Source organism: Muscardinus avellanarius (assembly GCF_963383645.1).
Source record: "Muscardinus avellanarius genome assembly, chromosome: 6".
Taxonomy (NCBI): domain Eukaryota; kingdom Metazoa; phylum Chordata; class Mammalia; order Rodentia; family Gliridae; genus Muscardinus; species Muscardinus avellanarius.
In genome coordinates, this window is record NC_137791.1 from 31,553,390 (window position 1) to 31,580,987 (window position 27,598).

Consider the following 27,598-nt stretch of genomic DNA (forward strand, 5'->3'; position numbering starts at 1 on the left):
ATCCTCCTGTCTCCGCCTTCCAAGCGCGGGGATTACAAGCGTGCGCCACCACGCCCGGCTAATGTCCTTATTTCGTCAAAAGTAAAACTTACTTGAGAGATTCTCTCTTATTAAACTTTTTTTTCAGATTTTCCAAATTGATTAATTGATTTTCAACATGTAAAACTCAACAAATAAATCATTATTAATGTGTTTCCAATATCTGGTAAAATTGATGAAAATTTCAGGATAGAGTTCTAAACAAAGGCAAACCCTGCCTACTTTTTCCCCCTTTTTCTTTTTCTTTTTTGTGATACTGGGGATTGAACTCAGGAACAGTCTACCTCTGAGCTACATCCCAGCCCTTTTTTATTTTTTAATTTGAAACAAGATTTCACTAAGTTGCTGAAGTCCTTGCTAAGTTGCTTAGGTGTCCTCAAACCTGTGATCCTTCTGTTTCCACCTTTCAAGTACTAGGATTGAAGGTGTGCATCACTACACCTGGTTCAGTTAATATTTATAACTAGCTTTCTTATGATGCCAGTAATCACCATTATCACACATTAATTTTTTTTCTATATGATTCAGCAATTTTTTAATTTATTAGATAAATTTTGGTATAACTTATTTAAATCATGATTGCATAAATTGCTTCCAACACAAGTGCTCTAAATTTCATATAAAGCATGTTGCTCTTTTTGTTATTACCATCTTTAAAAACAATATATATTTTATAACATACATTATACTTTATAAATATCTTTCCTCTTCCTCCTTCAGTATTAAACTTCAACCAATGCTTAGATTTTTATCTTGAATATAATTTCTTTACTTTTTAGATCAATCTCTTTTAGCACTTGCTTTCCTATAAGCTTCAGACATGCACATTACTTATTTCTTCCTACTTATGAAACAATTTACTTTATTGGTGAAAATGTGCTTGATAACTAAGCAATTATTTATTTGCTTTTATTTGATTTTATTGAATAAGTACATGTTGAGCACCTATCTTATTCCATAGGCTATGGACATTGAGAATATGTGTTTAATTTGTGGATACAATAATTAAGAACTCAGGCTCTCATCTTTTCATGATATTATTGAAATGTCTATTATCAGTGCTCCATAGTAGAAAAACAAAGTAAGGCAAATATATAACTTATAAATATCTGGTAGCCATATTACAAAAGTAAGAAAGAAATAAGTAAATAAATATTAATAGTTCATCTTATTTGTCCCAATATATCCAAAACCTCATAATTTCTAAACATTATTTATACAAAATTACTGATGAGATCTTAGTTCTATTTTGCACCCTAAGTCTTTAAAATCTAATGTGTATATTATATCCACAGCACATCTAAATTATGACTAGACACATTTCTACTGTCAGTAGATATGTAGCTTTTGACTATGATGTTGAATAGCATAGAATCATTAAAGGCTGGAGGCTCATGTTAGATAACGTAGCACAATTGGGATTCAATAGTATCAAAGTAATATACGGACATATTTCCTTCAACCTTTAGTTAAGTGGCTTTGCATATTTTCTTTGAAATCAATACATGGTAGCGTACTTAAGATAGCAATTAACATTAAAAAGAAATTGCTTAGTTCAAGGATTTTTGATGAAGATGTTAGAATTAATTAATGAAGTACGAAAGGGATTTAAAGTCAAGATATTATTGGGGATGAATAGGTTATTACTTGTGATGCATGTTTTCTTTTTATTCTGTATTTTATTTATTTATTGTTTTTTATTAGTGCATTTTAGTCATATATCTTAATGGAATACCAGATGGTAGAGGCATACATGCACACAACACCCAATTAGTCCTACCCAATTCCTGCCCCGTTTTCTCTCTCCTCCCTCCTTCTTATGTTTGGCTTAGTGATTGACTTTGATATGTTGCTAATGTACATCATGTACATTAGAGAATGTTTTATAAAATGGATAGAGCTTAAGTTTTATGATACACAAATTGGGAGTAGATTCCTGGAGTCTAAATGGGGATGACTTTTTTCTCCTTAAAGAAAGTAACATAGAAACATACAGCATCTAAGATAAAGTGTACTCAGGCAGGAGACATTGGCAGTGAGGGATGCTTCATCTCCCAGACTCTCCCGACCTCAGCTCATCCGAGCGAGCTCTGAAATTCACCTGTAAAATCTGACAGTAATGGCTCGAGCGGTGCTCCCCGCAGCCCCAGAGGCGCATCAGTACGTTCCTGAGAATATTATCTTATATTTCAAGGCGAATCCTTGTTCCCATGGAAATCTCTTAGTGTGTGCTGCAAGTCAAGCATTTAAAACCCTAAAAGGGGACCGTGGAAATCGGAATGAGAAGTCCAAATGACAAAACCAGTGCCTCAAGGCAGACCAAGAGGACATGAACTGACACCAAATATGTATTGAAACACAATACAGGGTATTTTTTCATGTGTTTGTTTTTTGCTTAGATTACTCACCCAGTAGTTCTCTGCTGCTGCTTTTGTGCAGAGGATTAAATGTATATAACTTATATAGTGACAAAGTGACACCATGTGTCTTCTCTTTAGCAAAATGCTTTGTTCCATTCAGAAGACGAGTGATGCTCCCTCCCTCTCTGTAAGCGCTCAGTCACGGGCTAGCGACTCTTTGTAGTGCAGCTCTCAGCCCGCCGGAGCAGTGGGATAGCATGAACACAAAGGCTGCCACCCTCATCTCCTGGACACTGGCTCCACATTTCGGCAGGAGGGAAGGACCTGTCCCTAAAGGGTGTTAGAAGATATCTACACAGGTTTATGAAGGCCTTTTTTTCTTTTATTGTTGAGTGGAGGAGAAATGTACTAAAAAATTTCCTGAGAAAATATAGGCTATAAATCTGCAATGGAGAAGGTAGGGGTCTGAAGGAGAAAAGCTCCTATAGCATCAATTTCATCATGGCCATTCCCCTCAAGAAATGTGAAATAAAAATAGAAAGCTGAGTGAAATTAACTTTAAGTCACAGAAACTGACAAGCAGCTTCTGTGATTTACAGTCAAGTCATGTCAAGTCCAGTGTTGAAATAAGAAACATGGAGGACAGGCATTTTTATATTGTCTATAATTGGACAAGAGAAGAAAATGATTTGTTGAAGGTGATGCTAATGACAAGAAGCCAATGTCAAAAAGGAAAAAAAAAAAAAAAAAGAATGGAGAAGGAACATGCTGTGCCCAGCTTAAATTTTTGCTCCAGAGGGAGAATTTTTGAGGACCACACAAATGTAAATATGGAGAATTATCTGTCTGGCTGGATTTTTTTTTTTTTTAGAAAAATATAATCAGTGTCATCTCTCTGTGCAATCAAAATGGTTTCTGTTTTACTGAAAGGACTCTTGGCTAGTCCTGCATTGCTATTACAGGTGGCATTTAAAAACTACCTATTTTCAATTATGATAACATATACCTTTAAGCCCTGTTGAATTGGAGATAACTTTATGTTTCAAAATCAGCCAAGCAGTGTGAGTAATAATTTTCTTGGTAATCATTAGGGTCGAGTGATATGTCCCACCTTCCCAGACAGATGCCTCTCTGGATCACGCAGTGTTTAAACGACCACCCTCCTGCCTCCACTCCTGCCTTATTCTGCCTGCTTCATTTCCTCCATGGCTTAACTTTGGGATGAATGTATTCTTCTTTTCTTCTTTTAGTACTGAACATTTTTCTCCAAATAATAACTAAAGTGCTTCTATATGTTAAAAATGCCATAAATACCAATCATAGAGATAATAGAAAAATTAAGAATATGTAATTTTTTATTAAACCTGAAATCAGATGCTATGGCTTAGATCTGGGATGTTCCCCAAAGTCCCAAGTATTGAAAGTTTAGTCCCTGATGCTACTGGGGGGGAAGTAGAGCCTTTAAGAGGTGGGTCCTATGGGTCCTAGTGGGAAGTCCTGGGGCCATTGGGGCATGCCCTTTAAGGAGATAGTGGGACCCCAGCCCTTTTCTCTTCCCACCCATGAGGTAAGCACCTTTGCAGAGTGTTTGGGAGGGTGGCAGCATTGACTCCTACAATCCTCTCTCCTCCTGCCCCAACAGAGGCCTCAATCAATGGATCTGCATGATCATGGACTAGAAGCTTCAGAATTGGGCGCTAAAATAAGCCCTTTTTTTTCTGTCACTGAGGATTGAACACAGAAGCAATCTATATCCGAGCTTTACTCTCAACCTGTTTGATGTTTTACTTTGAAACAAGGTCCCTTTAAGTTGCTGAGGTTGGCCTTGAACCTGCAAACCCAAGTTTTAGGATTATAGGAATATGACACTGCACCCACCTCACCTTTTCTTTGATTATCTCATGTGTTTGTCATAGTGATGGACCCACCTGACACACACAAAAAAGTTATCATGTATTCACAATTTCCTAAGAAGACCATTTAATGTGTCCTGTCCCAGTGTCAGACCATATGTTAGACAAGTGTCCCCTATTGGAGAAATACAGGATTATATTCTGAGATTTTCTATATTTTGCTATCAAAAAGACTGGGACTAATTCCATGTCTGCTGTGGGCAAAGGTTGTAAATTATTAATCTATATTTTCTGGAGAAATTATCCAACTGTTCCATTCTATGAGGACAGAAGGGATGGAGTAAGGGAGGAGCTGGGAAAGCATTTAGAATTCTGCATAAAGGAGAGTTTCAATTAATTAACTCTAATAATTTTTTTCAGAGAGCATTCCTAATATTTTTTTAGGATTTTTTTCATTCCTAATATTTTTGTCCAAAATAATTTTCATAATCTCCGTTCCATTGTAATAACCAAAATGTAGAGAAATTCTCCATGATCACGTGTGTGTATATATGTATTGCTGGGACTTGAACCCAGGGCCGTATGCACACTAGCCACTCACTTTGCACTTGAGCTCTATCCCCAGTCCTTTTTTAAAACTTATTTTTACTTTGAAACAGGATCTCATCAAGTATCCCAGGCTGGCCTCAAACTAAAAGTCTTTCTGCTTCAGCCTCGAGTAGCTGGGATTACAGGCATTCACCACCATGCCTGGCAGAAATTCTACATTCTTATTTTAGGCAATAGTTTTATTGACTTGGTTCATTTTAATTTAAAAGACTATTTCCTGTATAAGTACTGATTCTTCCACTCGATCCCTTATCCACACAGTTCTACCTAATGCAATAAACTGTTATCTCTTCCTTTCTTTCTCTATTTCCCTCCTTTCTTCTTTCTTTACTTTCTTCTTTTGTGCCAATACTATGCATTCTACATTCTTATTTTAGGCAATAGTTTTATTGACTTGGTTCATTTTAATTTAAAAGACTATTTCCTGTATAAGTACTGATTCTTCCACTCGATCCCTTATCCACACAGTTCTACCTAATGCAATAAACTGTTATCTCTTCCTTTCTTTCTCTATTTCCCTCCTTTCTTCTTTCTTTCCTTTCTTCTTTTGTGCCAATACTATGCATTCCTTCATTTTTGTTTTTCTGTTTTCTTGTTTTTATATACTTTTACTGGTGCACTGTCATCTCACATCATAATGTGGTTTAGAGTTACCAGTTCCTTCCGTATTTGTAATCTCTTTATAGCGTGATTGTATCTTTCCTCTAGTTTGTCCTGTGTTTTTCCTTTTCTTGATAAATTTTGCAGACAGAAAGATTTGAGACACATGTAGTTACATTAGTGTATTTTTAATTTTATGACTTCTGGGTGCTTTTTTTTGTTGTTATTTCTTAATTTTTTTGTGTGTGCTGAGAGTTGAGCCCATATACACTCTACCACTGAACAACATCCCCAGCCCAGACTTCTGAGTTCTTAAACATAGAAAGGCCTTTGTTTTCTGCGATGATTAATTCTCCAGAGATGTATTCTAGAACTTTTACAGTTAAGTCTTCCTTTTGGAAATAAACAAGCAAACAAAAAAAACCCTAATTTATCCTAAAAGTGCTAAAGGCACAAATATCAGAGGACTGAGGTCTGTCTGCCTTAACCAGAACCAGACTCTCATGCTTGATTCTAAGAGGTTTCTCCTTGATTCTGGTTTCTGAGGTTACCTGCGGTGAGCTGGGTCCCGCCCTTCCTCTCCCAGTGCACTTGAAGTGGAAGGCATCTGAAATTGACAGAGATGTTCTATAGGTATAATTGAGGATAATGTCTTCCTCCTGCCCACAGATATTACTAAAATGAGAACTTAATATTAGTTTGTGCAGTGCTGTAGAAAGCAATTGGAGGCACATACACTGTGGAATAGATCTGATATCATTAACTTTAAGGTTAAATGCCTTCTCAGTGAGCTACCTGTGCAAGTAAATTAAATCAAACATTTAATGTTAGTGATGCAGGTTACTTCATTTATGAAGGTTAAATACCTGAATTTCAATTTAATTTTTTTAGCTTTGCAATTGGTAGAGATCTGGAAAGGGTTCATGTTGTATATACCCTTTTAAATTGCTTAAAGAAAGCTTCCATGCATATTAATGATTTATTTTCTCACCTGTTCAATGTGGTAATGAAATGACTGCAGGAAGCAAGTTTTATAAATTAACCATTTATTTGACTAATGAAAATTAATTAGCTTCTTTTTTTGAGAATGGAGAATAAACCCAGGATTCTCTACCACTGAGCTACATCTCCATCCCTTTTTTATTTTTTATTTTGAGACAGGGTCTTGCTAAATTGCCCATGTTGACCTCGAGTACATGATCCTCCTGCCTCAGTATTCTGAGAAGCTAAAATTACAGACATGCATCACGGCTCCTGGCTTAATGATTTTATTTTATTTTATTTTTTGGTAACTACAAGAATAATTTAGTTGGTAAAGAAATCCTACTGGTTGTCTAATATGCTAGTTGTATATCTATTACTGTGAGAAAATATCTGAGAAAAGAAATTTAATGAAGCAAAGATTCATTTTAGAGCATGGTTTCAGAGGGTTTTGCAAGGCAGAACACCAGAGTGAGGCATGCAGGGGCAGTTGAGCTGCTCACCTGATGGCTAGGAGCAAAAGAGAAGCAGGAAGGGGCTGGGTGCCTGGGCCTGTGCTTTTAGGGCATGTTCCCTGACGCCAGCTAACCTCTTTCCAGTTGCCAAAGGTTCTACCATCTCCCAAAAGCACCCAGGCTGGGGAACAAGCCTTTAGCATTTGTGCTTTTGGGGAACATTCCAGATCCAAACAGATACCCCCCCCCCAAATAAAACTTTTCAGAGCTAGGAACATTTTAATTTTTAATTTTTGTTTTTTTTCGTGTGTGTGTGTGTGTGTGTGTGTGTGTGTGTGTGTGTGTGTGTGTGTGTTGGGATAAAACCAAGGACATTCTACCTCTGAGCTACACACCCAGCTCATTTTATTTATTTTTGAAACAAGGTTCTCACTAAGTTGCTGAGGGCCTCACTAAGTTACTGAGACTGGCCTCAAAGCTGTGATCCTCAATGATATATAGAGATCTCTTCCTGGCAAAGATTTGCTGGCATAGTAAGAGAACTAAAATGTCTTCACAGTCAGCAGGATCAGCCTATCTGTCCCGTCTGAGTGGAATGGAGCGGATGGATGAGATAGCTACTACCTATAAGGCAGTCTAGGAGGCACCTAAGGGAGGAGGTACCTCTCTTTACTGCAAAGCCCTGGGTGGGCTCCTTCAGATTACACAGAACAAAAACAGGCATCATTCTCCATTATCGAAGATTTTCTTTAAAAAAGGTATGAAGGCAAGTAATGAATCAAGAAATAATATCCACAGCTTCAGAGATGGAGCTGTTTTTTAGGGATTCAAAAAGTGTATAGCATCATTCCAAACTTCAGATAAAAAGAGGAGGGCAAGGAGGCCTGCAAAGAAGCCATTGTAATAATTCTGGGGGAAAAGTAATAAGGTCTGGATTACGGTGGAGGCAGAGGGGAGAGTGGCAGACAGAGTCAAGAGATGCCTTTTAGGCAGAAGCCCATGGCAATCCTAAAATTTCTCAATTAAAAGTGGAAGAAATTGGAAAGTGACCTTTATAAGGATTATTCAAAATACTAACACCATCTCAGCATCTACTAATTGGTAAATAATGACTTACAAAATCCCAGTGAACATTATACTTAAGCCAGAAAATCTGAGTATGGTACTTTTTCATTCATTAACCATAAGAATTAACTTTATAGTATAATGTCTGCACTATGATTTTACTCCATAGTGATGGGGTCTACATTTTAGTTATTCACAAGAGAAATGGATTTCAGTGCTTGAGTTTCATTTGGAGAGATGCAGAAGGTGGAGCAGAAGTAATTAGGCTATATTTCCCTTGGTAGAAATATTGCAGAATTAATGTTCATCCGACTTAGGATTGCATACATTCAATTGTACTCTGTAGAACCTGAAGTTACCTTGTTGAAAAAGCCTGATAAATCAGACTCAGCCCTGTTCCCTGTATTACTTCCGCACAGCTTCCAGCCGCAGATCTTGGGTTTCTCCATCTTTGTGTGTGTGTCTTTCCTTCAATGCCTGTTTTTTGTGAGTGAGTAAAGTGGTTCCTTTTGTTTGACTCCCTCAAATGACAAGTTCTCTAAAAGGCCATGTTATAGTCCTTACAAGGTTCAACTCTTCCATCTTCAAAAATAATAGCCAGGAGCAGGAATTTATTGTTAGAAAAGGAGAGATGAAGTCTCAACATCTAGTGCATTAAAATGGAATCAAACTTCTGGTTAATCAACTATTAACATTTTTCTAGTTACTTTATATTACACATGCACTTTACTACCACATGTAAAATAAGCTTATAAATAACTTCTAATGTGAGCAAAAACCTTTTATTAAATTAGCTGATGACAGGAACAAGTTTTCTTAAAAGGGCAAAGGAGTTATAAGGGTTTTATGAGACTTAATCAGCCAAATTTCTAGGTGTGAGATGCATTATCATTATTCCAGCTGAATTTCATTCCAAATTTCCCTACTTATTCTAGGAGACTAATAGTAATATGGAGAGCGAAAAATATTCTCTTTATTCTTTTCTTCTGCTCACTTGCTTTAAGAGATACAAGGGTCATCAGTGGCAAAATCAGGACTAAATATTTTTCTAGTATGAATATGGGTAGAAAATATCTTGCAGAGTGAAATAAAGAGGCATCAATTAGGGCCAAATATATGGTAATTTGCCACTGGTTTCACTTCTGGTATACATGAGTTTTCACCAGTTTTGTAGAATCTTCAAGAGCTGGCTGAATGCCAGGATTGTCCCAGAACTGGCCCTGGGCATTATGATTGGCAGATGCCAATAGAGTGTTTGTTTTGATGTTTGATGATCTTGGTGGTAAACCCCATTCTCAGAGAATTAATCATTACCTTCATGGCATTAGGTAAGAGCCAAAGAAATCACCTTAGTATTTGTGGCATAGGTTGCTCTCATTTACGAATCAACTTAGATCAGTAGTGCACAGCAAACCAAAGTGGCTGAGTCAGATTCACTGTGAGAGAAAAAGCTAAGTAGCTTACAGAAAAAATGAAAGTGTAGAGAAGGGAGAGATGGAGGGATGCTTCCTCATAAAAACAGCCTTAAGTGAGGCTCTGGCATATTTCTGAGGAATGCTTGACCCTGATGGGATTCAGAAAATGTTACATTCCCCCTCCGAAGGATGCCCTGGCGTGTGAGCTCACAGCAGGAACGGATTTCTCACCTCCCTGGTACTCTACACCCTGAAGCAGGACATAAAGGGACTTGTGATATCAGTTTGTTATGGGTTCATTCTTGAAAAGCCACGTGCAAACCATGCTTGAATTCTGGAATCTTTACCTGAAAAACTACTGAAGCTTTTTGTTAGTTGAGGAATTTTGTCTGCCTGTGTTCAGGCCTCAACTGGTTTACAAAGCAGACAGATTTCCCTGATTCTCAGGAACTTTATTTCCTTAAGAAGGCTCCCGTGTGAGGTAAAACTGATAAATATTTATTTTCCTTGTTAACTGTCTTTTGGTAGATGGATTTTAGATATGAATCTCACATGAGTGAGAAGAGAAGTCGTTTCTTCCTTAAAATCCTGTGAGGAAGAGAATCTTTATCAATGGGTGTTGTGTAGAAGGCAAGATGAGTTCAGCCTCTAGGAATAGCTGAGATAGCAAGGTAGAGTACACACTGATGATAAGAGTTTGGGAGCCTCATTACTGATAAAACTTTGGTCATCTCCAGATTAATTTTTCTTTCTTTTTCTTTTGTGGCACTGGGGATAGAACCCAGGGGCATTCTACCTCTGAGCTACACCCCCAGCCCTATTTTTTATTTTTTATTTTGAAACAGGGTCTCACTGAATTGCAAAAGGCCTCACTATGTAGTTAAGGCTGTCTGAGATCCTCTTGTCTCAGCTTCCTAAATGCTGGGATTACAAGCGTGAGCCAAATGGCTTCAAAATACATTTGAAAAATGATTTTGGTATCAATGTGCTGGTATTGGAAAATAACTTTGGTATTAATGTATTGGAAAATAAATTTGGTATTATTGGTTTCAAATTGTAAAAAAGAAAATCAGTCAGGGCCTGGCTGCTGTCAAGCACTCAGGCAGCTGTTATAATGCAGAGTACTCTCACTAAAAGTAATTAGCAAGTAGATAGAAGAGTTGAGACCTAGGGTGTTCATATTCTAAAAACAGGTTTACATAATAAATGACATCTAGCAGAAAAGCTAAGAATTCCCCAAGAGTACAGGAGGAGGGTACAGAGTGTGGGAGGAGGGTACAGGGCTCTGTGAAAGGGGAGCAGATACCATGTGACCCTTGGCTTTGTTCATCATTCTGGCCCTAACAAAGAAACCTGCAGTAAGGCAGGAAGGAATTTTGGCTGAGCTAGAAATCCTCATAATCATAATCTCCATAATCATAATCCCCATAATCACAAACAAAGGACCTGCATGGAGTTAGTGGGTGGACATACACCTAGGTCAGAAGATTACTTGGTAGAGCAAGATGAAGGATCATGTATCTATTAAAACTATATTGTATCTAGGACTCTAGTGACTTCTTTTCAAATCACTCACCCATACCTTTCTTTTGGGGGTGTAGGGCTTTACTATCTGTTTCTATTTTTCCATCTTTATAATAATAAAATCACTTAAGTTTATAGCATAAGAGTTTGGGCTATTGTTTTCTACACATAGCTCAGAACAAGAACCCACAGCTGTTATAGTTTGGGAGCCCAACAGGGTCCCCAAAACAGTTCCTTACAGTAACAGTTTTTCAATAAAACTAGAAATTAGAATATGTCAAAATTTATAGTGAAGCTTTCCTATACTACCTCATTAAATCTTTTCTGAGACTTTATATCCAAGTAGCCAAAAATCAGGATCTGGTTGGGCTATGACAGGTCAGAAAATTCTGTGATGCAGTTTCCCCTCCCATTTAGAGTATTGTATTAGAATCCAAAACATTGTTTGGATGGCATTTTGTGCCTATTATTCCCCCAAATGATGTTAAAGTGAATTCATTAATTTTTAATCTGAAAACACCTTAATTAATTCAGAATGTGAAAGGTTAGTTTGAAAATAAGGTATGTTACAAAGGGGATGGCAGGCACCCTGGTGTGCAGCAGATTGGCTCTGATCTTTTGCAATCCAAGTGAGAGGTTGTTGTTCTGTTATGGATGAAAAGGCTCATTATCTCAAAGATAATTGCCCAGATGCCATACCAGTGAGGTCACACTATTCAGGGCTGTGGTTTCTGAACCAAATACTTGAGCTAATTAACAGTTAAAGGTGTAGAGAACCGTTTTTAAAGTGTTGTAGAGAAAAACCAATAAATATTTTCTTTAACCAAAACATTTAACCACTTATTTGAGGCTGGATGGAGTTGGTGAAATTACAAATATTAGGGGAAAAACAGAAAAACGTGTTTTTCATTCTCTGTTATTCTGTTATGTAGTTACACACTCTCTTTACTGGTGAAGTTCTGCTTGACATCTTTTCAGTTTTGTAAATCATTTTGTTAATTTCTACAGAAAGTCATGCCGCATAAGAAGATAAGTAGTAAAATATTTTAATATCTTTACATTCTGTTTTACATTTTTTAATTGAAACTTTCAAAGTTTGGGAATACAGTTGAAATCTTGTAGCCCTAGAAACTGAAATTTCCTGGAAAATACAAGACAGTATGCGAATTGCAGGACTGGAAGAAAGCAAGGCATGCAAGAACCTGACCTCTTAATTCTGTTTTTCTGTGCTTTAAAGGAAATGCTATGCTTGCTTGGTTTTTTGAATTGCAGCATTTCAAAATGACTCTGCAGGTGGTGCTATCTGAATTGAAATTAAATTTTATAGTTAGCCACAAGGTCTTTTTCTATTAGAAAATCTATTAACAATTTACATCAAAACTAAAAATGAATGATGTGATTTGTGACAAAGATCATTGCTGACCGCTGCAATGATTTTAAGTACTTGCCTGTGCCGATTCATCTTTGCACAAATTTGTGGAGTAGTTACTAGTAGAGTAACAAATAAAAACAAGTGTGGAATTCTGAGCATTTGTAGATAGACACAGGGAAGTGAAATTTTAATAATATTCTGAATATGAAATAATGTGGAAAACAAACTGAGATAAGTTTTTTTCATAAAACCAGCACAGTGAAAAAGCAGGTTCCAAAGAGATGTGAGACTCTTTTCTTCAGCAGCAAGTGGCTTAAATGTGCCGGTATTGGAAAATGGCTTTGGAAAATGTATTGGAAAATAGCTTTGGTGTGGTGCATACACTCAGACAGGGAGGAGGAGGCAACTATTACCCTGCAAAGTTCCAGACTCCAAAAGTGATTAGCAAGAACACAAAAGAGTTGTAGCCCAGGGCCTTCATATTTTAAAGACAAGTTACACAATAAATAACTTTTAGCAGAAAGGCTAAAATTCCCCAAGGATGCAGGAGGATGGCACAGGTCTTTGTCGAAGGGGACAGATACCACATGACCCCTGATTTGGTTAATCAAGTAACACTTTTGGGCCGGGCGTGGTGGCGAACACTTGTAATTCCCGTGCTTGAGAGGTGGAGACAGGAGGATTGCACAGGTTTGAAGCCAGCCTTGCTGGCTTAAGAGACCCTGTTTCCAAATAAAAATATAAAATAGGTCTGGGTGTATAGCCTGGAGGTAGAAGGATATCCAGGAACCCCAGTATGCCCCAAAACAACAACAACAAGAACAAGAACAACAACAACAACAACAACAACGACAACAATGTAACACATTTGGGCCTTAACAAAGACCCAGGCCTACACCTGCATCAGGTCAGGCGCAAATGAAAGAACTAAACAGGATGTAAGGTAAGTGAATTCTCATAATCAAAAGGCTTGCCTTGGAGAATGGGCGGATCTACACCTAGTCCAGTCAGGAAGACTATTGGTTAAAGCAAAGATGGGAGATAATAATCTTTATAAAACTGTTCAGTACTCAAAATCTTCAGTGTTTTATTTTCAAGTCACTCAAAGTATGTCACTCTCTGATATAGTGCTTTATAATTTCTGTCCCTTATTTCTGCCTTTGTAATAATAAAAATTGCTTAAGTGTACAGCAAAGAGTTCTGGCTATTCTTTTCTAAAAATAGCTAAGAACAAGAACCCACAGCTCTTCATCTCACACTGTCACATTAAAGCTTTATAGATTCTTTTTTTGTAAATTGAGTGAAAAATTTAGTACTGGAATTATAGTGGATTTGTAGTTTATTTGTATAAATTAGTTGTGACATGTATGTGTGTGTGTGTGTGTGTGTGTGTGTGTGTGTGTAGGTATGTGTGCACACACGAGAACATGTATACATGGTCCTGGGTATTGAATCCAGGGGTTATCTACCACTGAGCTATACCTCCAACCCTTTTTATTTTATTTTTTAAATTTTGAAATGGTTTCATTAGCTCTGGCCTAGAACTTGCCATCCTCCTGTCTCAGTATCTCAAGTACTGGATTACTATTACACCTGCTGTAACTAATTAAAAAACAACCTTTTTTTTTTTTTTTAAAGATCTAGCATGTAGTGACTGTTGTTTTGCCCTGCACCCTTCATTTTCCTTTTGGATGAGAGACCCCAGCCACATGACACAGTGAGTCAGTGATAGCGCTCAGTGGTCCTGGCTGCAGTGGTAGACTTAGGGAGGGCTAAGCTTGTGTCATTTGATTTTGAATGGAAGTGGAGAGGAATTATCCATTTTCCTCTTTCCTAGGATTACAAGCTTCTGTCTGCAGATCTGCCTACAGCAATGTCTCACTTCACAAGAAAGAAGCCTGAGAGACTGAAGCTGTGCCCCAGGGTCAGCAAGCACAAGTCTTGATTCCTTTTAAGTTCCTAGTTCTAGCTCCTCAAGACCCTGACGTCCTCAGGGCTGCTGAAGTTGCTCAAAGCACTCCTCATCCTGTGACTACTGCAGGAGCTTTGCATGCCCCGCCCCTTTCTTCTTCCTGCATTTATCTTGGTCCTCTGTCTATGGCAATATGCTGAAGTGTTGCACCCAGTGTCTTATTTTACCAAAGGAACAGGACCTATTTGAAGGGAGCCCCTCAAATTGTTGTCCTTTCTCTGCACGTGGATCCACCCCCTGCTTTCTTCTTCTGAGGTGAGGAGAAAATGTCCCTTCTCAAGCCTGATGGCCTCTGTACTGTCCTGAGACTCCATATTTTCCTTCTACCCAATGTGCCTGCCCTCCACTCACCTCTTCTTCATCCTTCAGAGAAACCTGATAACTGAATTTAGGTGCTTCCTCCTCATCTTAGCCTCCGACCACTTATAGTTTTGTCAGGGGCTGATGGGTTGATTATTTCTTCAGGAACTCAGGATCAGTGAGGTCCTAGGCTTCTGGACAGAAAAGAATTTTAGCATGTGCTAGTCAGAGACTGAAGGGTCCGAGAATCGTCCACCAACCCAAATAACGAAGGACTCACAAGAGATGTAAAATGCAAGCGAGGTTTATTGTGCTGCAGCTCTGTCCCGGCTAGCCAGGGGTCGAGTTTCGACCCCGGGCTCACTCCACAGTCTGGATTTATAGCCCCAGGAGGGAGTGGTTACAACGTCAGAGCCCGCCAAAAGTCTGAGCCTGCCAACCTTAGAATACAACCAATCAGATACAAGGACAAACAAGTACAACCAATAATTTTGAAACATGCATCCAGTCAGAGCCTGCTAAAGACTGCTTATCTCCCTTTTGGTATGTGTTCGTTCCCTAGGGCTGCCTTTCCCACCCACCTTGGCTGGGCCAGGCTTATCTCTGCGCTGAGGACTCTGCCTGGAAAGCAGATTAGCATGGCCTTGTTTGCTGATCTGGCTCAGAGATATGGGGATGGGGCCCATGTTCAAAGACCTTGGTGGGCAAGCTGGAGATTAGAGGCTTTGACCTGGTGGGTCCCCTGCCCTGGTCCTTGAATCCTGCAACCTGGGCAGCTGGGCTTACAGATCTTCATTCTGTTTCTAATCCTACCTTACTTCTATATCTTAACTCTATATTCTAATATCTTATTTCTAATCCTAATATGGGAGAAGACTTCTCTAGTTAACTTCTCATGCTGGGGGGAAAGCGCTTCTTCCAGCCTGCTTTCCAGCACCCCTACAAGACAAAGAGATTTTCTTAGGAAAGTGGAGTATACATGTTCAAGGGAAAACGCCAGCCATCTCGAGAGGGAGAGAGCGCCCATGGCATCTCACATCTCTTCTTTTATAGAAGTCCTGTGGGGTGGTAGGTAGGGGCACACAGCAGAGGTGGAGGGCTGGACTTCCTCAGAATCCTCGGTTTCAGAGTTTATTCTCTTTGATAAAAATTTGTTTAAGAAATTTTTGGAATAGGCACAACTGGAGGAGTCACTACTGATGTGCCCCAACCAAGTTTTCCTTTTCTTTAAGAAGAAGGTTTCAAGAGAGGAGACTACTCTTTTCTGGCCTCTGGCAGTTGTTGAATGAAGTTATAATGTGTACCCTCATTTAAAGTCATTTGGAACTTTGAGATAAGTAACCACGACAACGACGGAAGCAGAGCAGGAATATGAAAAGATTCAGAGTCCTCTAGCTTCAAAAATACTTTGTCTTACTGGGCATGAATGTACCAGTATTGGAATAGCCTAGGGAGGTTTGGGAAAGCTCTGATTATTAATATATTTCAAAAGATATTTTAAAATAGTTGTGTCAAAATGGCGGCAGACATGGGTAAAGAAAGGACTTGATTTCTGCCTAAAATAGGAAGCTATTCCAATGTAAATTAACCTAGTTCAAAGTAATTAACCAGTCAATAGGAGAGGAGAACTAGGCCTGTCTCTATCTAAAGACAGATCTTAAGAGAGGAGAACTAGGCCTTTCTGTAAAGACAGATCTACATGATTGGATAAGCTAGCTAAGATGGTAGGAGGGGTCGACCTTCATGAAAGGAGACACCTCACCACACCTTGCTAGGGGAGGTACCTTACAGGGTTAAGGGGAGGTGCCTGACAGGGACGTTCACTACGTCAGAATTACGTGAACAAGATGGAGGTCACGGGTATAAAAAGTCCGGTCCACGTGTAATCCCTTTGGTGTATTCATTTTGAGTCACCCCACCATGCCATTTTGGCATGGGGCCATATTTCTGTCCTCTGTATTTCTATGTTTTCCTCTTTTTCTTTTTTTCTTGGGTTTTTTTTTTTTGTTTGTTTCTTTGGGGAGTTTTTGGGAAATTATTCCCAGGGGTCTAACAAAGATCCCTGGGGACAGTTTCCCAAACTGCAACATATTTGGCACCCACGCAGGGCTTACTTTGTTTTGGGTCATCCCACGATGTCACTCTGTGGCGTTGTGCTTAACTCTAAGCTCTAGCTTTCCCTCTTTGTAAGAGCGCCAATCTGTAACAATGGAGACACGTACTTATGATCCCAGTACTTGGGAGATTGAGGCAGGAGGATCTTAGGCTCAAGGCCAGTCTCAGCAATTTACTGAGACTCTCAGTAACCTAGTGAGACTCTATTTCAAAGTAAAACATAAAAAGGGCTAGGGTGTAGCTCATAGGGGGAATGCCCCTGGGGTCAATCCCTAGTACCACCACACACACCAAACAATAACAACAACAAAAAATTCCTCTACTTTCTGGACATGTGTAATAATAAAATTAATATTATATTTAAAAGGTATCAGACTAGGTCTTCTGCTAGTGCTGTTCAAACTGCTACTCTTTTTTTTTTTTTTTTTTTTTGGTGGTACTGGGAGTGGAACACAGAGGCTTTTTTTTTTTTTTTTTTTACCTCCGGGCTATAATCCCAGGCCTATTTTATACTTTATTTGAAAACAGGGTCTCACTAAGTTGCTGAGAGCCTCACTCAGTAGCTGAAGCTGGCTTTGAACCTGTCATTCTCCTGTCTCAGCCTCCCAAGCGCAGGGATTACAAGTGTGTGTCACCATGCCTGGCTCAGACTGCTACTCTTAAAGAACAATTTCTTAAAAAGGAATGTAAAGGGGGTGTAAAGCCTTATATACATGGTGATAGAACTATAAATTTATATTTTGTTAGAAAAAGAAATTGTAAATAAAGCATTATTCGATGATTAAATATTAATAAAATATTTACTTACTTTCATTTGGATTAAGAAAAATGTTCCTAGATGCTGGTTGGGTATGGAAAAGTTCAGATCGTTATTAAAGATATTTTAGGAAGAATTGAGGCAATGCAATTTAAGATAATGCTTTTTCCGCCCCCTATTTCATTTACTGATGCAGAATGAATGCCTATTTTAAGAACACTGGAGAATTGAAATGACTGCTGCGATGTGTCTAAAATGGAAATATCGTTAGAAATGTTTTCTTTTAAACAATTATGTCTAATTATATCTATGAAATAAAGAGGTTCTTAGTATTTATGAATCAATAAGTATTCATTCTGTTTTCCAGCTGTGTTTTCTCTTTCAGAGGTCTGTTAAATAGTGAAACCTATTTGTTATTGAATTTATAATCTTTTTATTTTTAATTAAAAAAGGTTTCACATTATTAAAAGAATCCTACAAACAGTATCCAAATCCAAAAAATAGAAAAACTACCTAGAGAAAGTAAATCTTCCTCCCAACTTGGAACATATCTTCAATCCTCACTGGCAAAAATGCATTCTGATTATTATTATTCTATCTCAAATGTCTTAGGTTATTATTATTCTATCTCAAATGTCTTAGGAGAGAATGAGCAGACTAAAACATATATTGGACAAATATTTATCAAGTTCTTTCTACGAGTAGGATCTGTGCGGCAAAGTAGTCATGAAAAGGCCACAAAAAAATCTGCCCTTCCCGGGCGTGGTGGCACACGCTTGTAATCCCCACGCTTGGGAGGCGGAGACAGGAGGATCGCACAGGTTCGAAGCCAGCCACGCTGGTTTAAGAGACCCTGTTTCCAAATAAAAATATAAAAAATAGGCCTGGGAGTGTAGCCTGGAGAAAGAAGGGTTTCCAGGAACCCCAGTACCACCAAAAAAAAAAAAAAAAAATCTGCCCTCTCTGAGTTTCTGGGGCAAGGAGGGGCAGAGGGGAAGTCATTAAATAAACATTTCCTAAGGACAAGAGAAGTCAGGGCCAGGCAAGTGCAGAGTAAAAGGTAGTGCTAAGGAAATGATGTGTACCAAAGATCAGGAACGCAGGCAATGTCTTTGACAACTTTTTTTTTTTTTAATCTACTTTGAGTTATAAGGGGTGGGAAGCATGTTGCTCAGTCACATCCAATTGAAGTAGTTTCTGAGTTTCAGCACCTATTTCTTTCAGTTATATTAGAACACATTAACAATACTGAAGTTGAAGTAAAGTGATGCATTTTTTTTAAAGGCTTACTCTTTCAGAAGTGAAAAATTTAAATTTAGGAGTAGATGGGCGTGGTGGCGCGTGCTTGTAATCCCGGCGCTTGGGAGGCAGAGACAGGAGGATCTCGCTGGCTTAGGAGACCCTGTTTCCAAATAAAAATGTAAAAATAGGTCTGGGAGTGTAGCCCGGAGGTAGAAGGGCTTCCAGGAACTCCAGTACCCCAGTACCAAAAAATAAATAAATAAAATAAATAAATAAAAAATAAATTTAGGAGTAAAAATTAATTGCTGTAGAAGATATAAAATCCAAAAATATAAATTTAAGTTTGACTTCTAAAATATAAAGAGGTATGTAGATTAAGTTCAGGCTCAATGAACTTAATCTATCAGCTGATGGATTTACATTAAATATTTCTGAGAACTTCCAGGAAGAAGACCTTAAATTACATCATTCATTCAGCTGGAGTTACTGAAGGCCCACCACAGGTGACAACGACTGTTAGCTGGGCTGTCTGTGTACTTCCTTGTAAAATCCAATTTTAGCAAAAAGCTCTCGTAGGTAATTTCAGCAGGAGTTCTACACCTTTAACAGTTGATCACTTTATATATCCAGTCAGGTTCCTCCTTCCCCAGGTGACGTCTGATCACTAGGCCTGTTTTCAGAAACAATCCTGTCAGGTTAATTGAGCCACAATCCCCCTTAACCCTGATATTCCTTGGCTATAAGTTCTTTTTTTGTTAGTTTGTTTTTGTCCTGAAAGAGAGTCTCCCCAAGCTGCTGAGAATCTTGCTACTTTGCCAGAGTTGGCACTGAACATACAATCGTCTCGCCTCAGCCTCCCAATTCCTGGGATTCTAGGCATGCACCACCGTGGGGCTGGCTATAAAGTCTTACTTGCCTCTGATGTCTTCAGAGTTGGGTTCAATCTCTTCCCCACGCACAGAAAAATAATATTCTGTGGTTCCTGTACGTGTTGTAATAGTCCTGACTAGTTTGCCTCGGTGCTCTGACAAGTATTATTGAATAATTTTTTTGCTCACCTAATTCCAGCACATGTGGGAGAGTTTAGGATTTGTTGCTGATTCCTCACTATTCTTTGCACAGTCTGAAGTTTTACTCACTGTTAAATTCCTTAACATTTTTGTGAAATGCTAGTAAGGTCTGGACTTTTTGTGATGAAGTCCAAGGACAATCAACAAAAGTGCTGAGTGTTTTCCTGAAGAGCGAGATGTTTATGAGGATACATAAGTACTTTGTTTTGATGGTGTGGTGAATGGGGCTGTAAATTTTAAAAAATAACTTAGGTAAGAAACATCTGTTTTGAGACAGAGAGCTTCTAATCTCCACTGCCACTCTCTTTGTTCAGACATTTATCATTTCTTATGGAGATTGCTATAATAAATGCCTAACCAGTTTTCCTTCTATAATCTTGTCCCCTTCAAATACATATTCTACTCTGTTGCCCAAGTGTTCTTTGAAAAAACAAATCTGACCAAGTTACTCTCTTGCTTAAAACCACTTGATAAGCTGGATGTAAGCTGGATATGGTGATACACACTGGTGATCCCAATACTTGCGAGGCTAAGACAGGAGGATCACAGGTTTGAGGCCAGCCTCAGCTACTTAGTGAGACTCCCAGCAAGCTACAGAGACTGTGTTTCAATAAAATAGAATAAAATAAAATAAAATGGGCAGGAGGTGTAGCTTGAAGATAGAGTGCCCCTGGATTCAATCTCTAGTACCAAAAAAAAAAAAAAAAAAAAAAAAAAGGAAAAGAAAAAGAAAAAGAAAAGTTAGTGGCAGTGCTGCATCCCCAGGCTCAGGCAGGTTGCATTTTTCTATTTTTACTCAGTTCCCATAATACCTTAGAATCTTTTTATTTATTTATTTGTTTTTATTTTTAATTTTTTAAAATTTATTTTTATTGGTGCATTGTAATCATACATCACAATGGAATACAAGACTTGAGAGGATATACAAGCACACACCATCCAATTAGCCCTCATCCAGTCCCCATCCCATTCCCTCCCCCTCCCTCGATCCCATGCTTGTTTGGTGATTAACTTGACACATTTGTTTATGTACCTCCTGCGTTTTAAAGAGGCTCCATCCTCCCCTATTCCATACCCTCTGATTGGTCACCTTAATTGCTTCACTATAGGGCCCTTTCTATAGCTCGACCACTTCCGGTTGCCCCTTTCTGTTGCCACTTCCTGTTGCTCTGATCCCGGCCTCGGAGGCCCCAGCACTGGCCTTGCCTCGCAGCAGGCTCCAATGCCGGCCTCGCTGGCCCCAGCACCGGTCTAACCCCTCGGCAGGCTCCGATCCTGGCCTCGGAGGCCCCAGCACCGGCCTTGCCTCACGGCAGGCTTTGATCCCAGCTTTGCTGTGTCTGTCGCTGGCCTCACCCATCGGCAGGCTCTAATCCGAGCAAACTCTTCGCCCAACTATTTGTCCCACGTTCTCAAGGGTGCATGGTGGTAGCATTCTGCCTCTGGGGTCATTACTTCAAAGGTTCCAGGTGTAATGCATCAGATCTCTGCCTCCCCTGAGTACTGGCCACTGTCTCCACCATTTCAAATCTTTCCCAAGCTCTTTTTCCACTCTGAATGTTGTTCAGTCTTCCTAAGCATGCACGACGGTAGCATTCAACCTTTGGTGTAATTTCTCCAAAAAAAAAAAAAATAATAATAATAAGGTTGGTAGGCTCCGATTTCTGCTTCTTCTGAATACAAGTCTCCACCACCAACGCGGAGACCGCTTTCAGCACCGCCTTTCTCCTTGGTCTCTGCTAAAGTCTCTCTCCTTACAGGTGATGTCCAAGATTTTTAACAATGTAGAGAAGAAGCAGTCCTCCTTAGTGGGGAATTTTTCCAATAATTCCAGTTCATTTGGATAAGTTTTGTCTGCATTTCCAGTATCCTGGCATCTGCCACCTCCTTGACCCCTCTCTGATATTTTCCTTTTTTCTTTTTCTTTTCCTTTTTTACAGGGTCCTTCCAGGTGGAAAGGGGGGTCACCTAGGGGTGCCCCACCAGTGCCTTCCCACCTTCCCAGGGTTGGGGCCAGGGGCCTGGACCACAGGGCCCTTCTGGGTGGAGAGGGGGGTCGCCTAGGGGTGCCCCACCAGCGCCTGCCCACCCGCCCAGGGTCGGGGCCAGGGGCCCCTAGAATCTTTTTAAGTCAGTAACTGTGCCTTGCTCATCTGTATATAAACAGAATTTAACATAATTGCTGGAAAATGGAAGGCGTATGATACATAGAGTTTATCATAAACAAGTTTTCTATTTTGGCCCTGTTCATTGCTGTGTTAGTCATCTTTCCATCGCGGTCACAATGTCTGAGATAAAGAAATTATAAAGAGAAGAGGACTCTTTTAACTCTCAGACTTGGAGGCCTCACTGCTGTGTATGTTCCTGTGTGAGGCAGCACATGATGGTGGGACCATGTGGTGAGGAGAAACTGCTCAGCCCACGGCCAACAGGTAAGAGAGAGTGGAGGGGCTGAGACTCCAGACCCTCTGGGATGACCGTGCCCCCCATGATGTCAAAGCTCCCACTAGGTTCCACCTCTTAAGAGTACTACTCCGAGACTGAGCTTTCCACAACTGGGCCTTTGGGAAATATTTAAAATCCACACTACAATCTCTGGTTAATATACTTTGAAATAACCTGCTTTTCAAAATTTGTGTGTCTGCTTTTGGAAGTGTGCTTTCCCTAACTTTGTTGCCATAAAACTGTGCCTATACTTGAGGATCGAGGTGTAAGCCTAAATAGAGTATTAATGGCATAGTGCTTTGGTTAAGAAAAGGGCCACTGAAGTGAGAATGTGTGTTGCTGAATCTCGAGTCCTTAATATATTAGCTCTGTGATTTTGAACAGATCACTTGACTTCCTTAATGATTCAGTTTTCTCATATGTCAAATAATAGTGCTTCCCACTCAGGGTTGTTGAGGATTAATTGGAATAAACCTTGTTAAGTATTTAGGGCATTTAAAAGAGACCAACAATTAATGTTAAGTATTGCTGTCTTTGATTTACGTATTTACTATTTATTTAGTTTGGGTACTGGTGATTAAGCTCAGGAGCACTGTCTCTCCAAGCCACACTCCCAGCCCTTTTTATTTTTTATATTGCTCAGGCTGGCCTGAAACCTGAAATGCCTTTTTCTCAGCCTTCTAAGTACTGGGATTATGGTGTGCACCAGCCTGGCTTAGGCATTGTTATTTTAAGGATTTGGGCTTTTTCTGAGCTGGGATCTGCTGACATGCTTTGGAGCTAGGCGGAAGCCTATGGAACGTGCTAAGCACTGAGGGTAGGGAAATGAAAGATGATGGTGAAGGCATTTTTCATTTTCATCAAATTACAAGATAAAGAATAGTTTCCGTAAGAAAGGGAAAGACAAAATACTTTAAGAACTTAAGAGAGGGCACCATGCATGGTGGAACATTTCTGTAATCCCAGTACTGGGAGGGGTTGAGACAGGATGATCCCAGATTTGAGGTCAGCTCCCCAAATTTAGTAAGACCCTCAGCAATTTAGCAAGATTCTTTCAAAATAAAAATAAGAAAAGGGCTGAGGGTGTGGCTTGAAGATACAACATCCCTGAGTTCAATCCCCACTTAAAAAATGAAATAATACAAAAGAGGGGGAGGTTATTTTGAGGTGGTGGGGTATATCAATCTCAAGGCCACGGCTTTTTGAGGTGGGGAGTTCTTTGTGGTGGGGGCTGCCATGCATATTGGATGATATTTAGTGCCATCTCCGGACTCTTCCACTAGATGCCAGGATTCTGCTCCCAGCTGTGAAAACCAAAAATGTTTCCAGACATTGACAAGTACCTGCTGGGTATTAATTTCTTCTTAGTTGAGAACCATTGAGCTAGAGGAATTTAAGAAACTGTGGCCTGCACCTGTTTTTTTTTTTTTTTAATTTGGTACATTGTAAGTTACATCATATTGGGGTACAGAGTATCAGACATTCCCTGTCACCCTCCCCACCAGGACTGAACTTGTTTTCTCTCACACATGAAAGCTAGGAAGTAAAACACAAAACAAAGGAATGTCATGAAAACATAGGAGTGAGCACTAGAGGGAAAGAAGGTGTGGAGAGGGAGACAGGCCAAACAGTGTTACATGCATGTATGACTGTGTCACCGTCAGCACGAGCAAAACATGCATACAAAAAATTAACAAGAAAAAGAAAATGTCCAGTACATACAGAAATTTGCGAGATGACATTAGGTCAACTGTGGAGATAATTTTCAAACAAACAGCAAAGGTTAGAAAAGGCTTTGAAATTCTCTCTCTCTCGGATCTATTTTTTTTTTTATTCTTTATTTTGAAACAAGGTCTCACTAAGTTGCAGGGGCCTCACAAATTGCTGAGGTTGTTCACAGACCTGCAATCCACCTGTCTTAGCCTCCCAAGTACTGTTTACAAGCATGCGTTACCATGCCTGGCTTTCTTTTTTTCCTCTCCAAGCCACCTTTTTTCTTTTTCTTTTTTTTGTGGTGCTGGGGATTTAACCCAGAGGCATCCTACCTCCAAGCTACACCCTTATATTTTCTTTGGAAATAGGATCTCGCTAGGTTGATGAGAGTCTTACTACCTCCTGAGGCTGTCCTTGAACCTGCAATCCTCCTGTCTCAGCCTGCCAAGTACTAGGATTTCAGGTGTGCACTACCACACCCAGCTCACCTTTTCTAATACTGTAAAAATTAGATTTGTCTTCATTTGTATAAAATAAATGAAGTACTGAGTTTGGGACAGAAAGGTATATTACTAACATTTGCCATACCCAGAAGGGAACAGTTTATCTATTGTATTCTCTGTGTATCTACAGGCTAAACACTAGTAGTAGGCACAAAGATACAAACTATGGCTTCTTACACAAAGGAACTTGTGTGTTGTAAACTCTTTAAAGCAGAGGCTATATTTTATGAGACAAGTTTATGAGGCATGCTAAAAAGCACTAGAGAGTTAGGCACATCAGTATTTAAACAACAATTCCAATACAATAAGAAAGGCACTATTACAAGATCACTAACAAAATTTTCTAGGAGTTTTCAGGCTGGAAAATGGAGAAAACTTTTACCTGGAATGCTATCTAAGTTGAAAATAGGCAGCGTTTAGATGAGAAAGATGGCAGGTATTTCAGGCCAGAGAGAAATCCAGAACAAAGAGATGGAATTTGAAATGTTCAGTTAAGGTTTAGCAGATAATAATCTGAAATAGAGTTGGAGACTTGTTAAAAACAAAGGAAATGGGACTAACGTGATATTTAGATTCTGTTTTTTAAAGGCCAAGTTTTGCATGGATGCAAATACTAGTAAAATGCTATTTGGGCCTTTGCCATAATAAATTTGAGGAAGAATATATACATTTTTTTTTCAGTGCTGGGGATGGAACCTGGGGTCTTGTACATGCTAGGTAAGAGCTGCACTACTGAGCCGTATTCCCAGCCTGCAGTGATGAGTTTGGGAGTCACCTGCATCAGCTACTCGGGGGCTTTGGACGGGACTCAAAGAGACAGGCCAGGTGCAATCTCTATCTTTTTCACCATAAATAAATGATAAATATTTGAGGAATTAGATATATGTAGACTGATTTAACTATTGCATGATTTTTGTATTAAATTTAATTTAAATAAAAAAAATAAAAAAATTTGCTTCTTTCAATTTTAAGTCAAAATAATTCTTTACTACTATGAAGAGGTAAAAAGACACTGCTTAGTTAAAAAGTGTAAAGAAATATATTTCAAAACTCATTAAGTTTTCTGAACTGTAATCATTTGAATAGAAAGTTCATAGGGCACACTGCTTTACTATTGAATGTTTCATTTTTAGTGTTCTTGGTTTTGGAATGCTAAAATGGATTTTTCCATGGAGGTAAATGTGATTCACTTGTTAAACCCATGAGGCATCTATGCACGTGAGTGTGCATGATACACACACACACACACACACACACACACACACACACACACGCACACGAGAGGAGAGGAGAAAAAACAAGAGGGAGAATCCCTTTTTTACTTAGAAACAAATCTGCCTGGAGATACACTGATAACTCTTTACTAAAAAGTGCAATAATTCTTTAGTTAATTTAGACTTGAAATTTCATATTCAGTGTTCTATTTTCTATAAATAAACATTGTTACATTTACAGGGATATTTAAATCCTGATGGTCTTTTCCCCAGTTTCTTAAAAAGAATAAGATTAGTTTTTTCTTAGTACTTCCCTCTTTTATTTATATTTATTTATTTAAAATATTATTGGTTAGCCAGGTGTGGTGGACATGCTTGTCATCCCAGCATTCGGGAGGCTGAGACCAGAGGATCACGGTTTGTGGACAGCCTCAGCTACTTAGTGAGGCCCTCTGCAACTCAGTGAGACCTGGTTTCAAAATAAAGAATAAAAAATTGGGCAGGGGGTGTAGCTCAGAGGTCAAATGCCTCTGGGTTTCATCCTCAGACCCGCAAAAATAAATACATAAATAGATAAATAATAAATAAATAAAATAAAAGAATAAAAAATAGGGCAGAAGGTATAACTCGGAGGTTGAATGCCCCTGGGTTCCATTCCCAGACCCGCTTAAAAAAAAATATTGGTTTATTGTAGTCATGCATCTTAATGGGGTACAAGATGGTAGAAGCATACATGCACATATCACTCATTTAACTCTTTCTTAATTCCTACCCTATTCTCTCCCTCCCCCTCTCCTTCTCATGTTTGGCTTAGTGATTGACTTTTATATGTTTGTTAATGTACATTATGTACATTATGGAATTTCCCTCTCCTTCACCCATCCCCCTCAGTTAGGTTGGCTTATTTGCTCATTTATGATTTCTCCTTCTTTGTCTAGAGTCCTCCAATGACCCATTTCTCCCTAGCTTCTTCATATTAGGGAGAACATCTGATCTTTTACTTTTTGTGACTGACAAATCTCACTTAGCATAATGTTTTCTAGTTCCATCAAATGGAAATGAACCTACCATATAATCCAGCAATGCCACTCCTGGGTGTCTACCCAAATGAATGAAAACCAAACTACCAAACTAATGAATGTGTTTTTATGTTCACAGCTGCACAATTCACCATTGCCAAACTATGGAACTAGCCAAGATGTCCATCAACAGATGAATGAATTACAAAACTATGGGATATGTACACAATGGGATTTTACTCAGCCATAAAGAAGAACAAAATTCTGTCATTAACAGTATTTCCTTTTTTATTTTTTTATTTTTTGCAGTACTGGGGATGGAACCCAAGGGCATTCTACTTCCCAGCTACACGCTCAGCCTTATTTTTCAGTCTATTTATTTATTTATTAATTTTGCAGTCCTGGGTATAGAACCCAAGGGCATTCTACCTTCAAGCTACACCCCCAGTCCTATTTTTATTCTTTATTTTGAAACAGGGCCTCACTAAGTTGTAGAGGGCCTCACTAAGTAGCTGAGGCTGTCCTTGAACCACGATTCTTTTGTCTCAGCCTCTCAAATGCTGGGGTTACAAGCATAGCGTGCACCACCACACCCAACAGTCCTTTTATTTTATTTTATTTTTAAATCGAAAATAAATGGTATACATTTAAACTGTACTTGGTGCCCCCCCACCCGTTTTCTCTTCCAACCCTCCCAACAATGAGTATGCAGGTTGACCATGCTACATTCATACTTTTACACATATAGCTCCTCCATTAATCAACTTCAGCCTTTTTCCTCTCCTATCTTTCCATTCTGGCTTTGTTGAGGTTTCCCCTCCATTATCTGGAGTCCCTCTGGTGTCCCCAATGCTCCCTAGTTTGGGCATATTAGAGAAAACATATGTCCCTTCTCTTTCTGTGCTTGGCTGATCTCACTTAACATAGTGTTCTCCAGGTCTTTCCATCTTCTTGCAAATGACATGATTTTGTTCT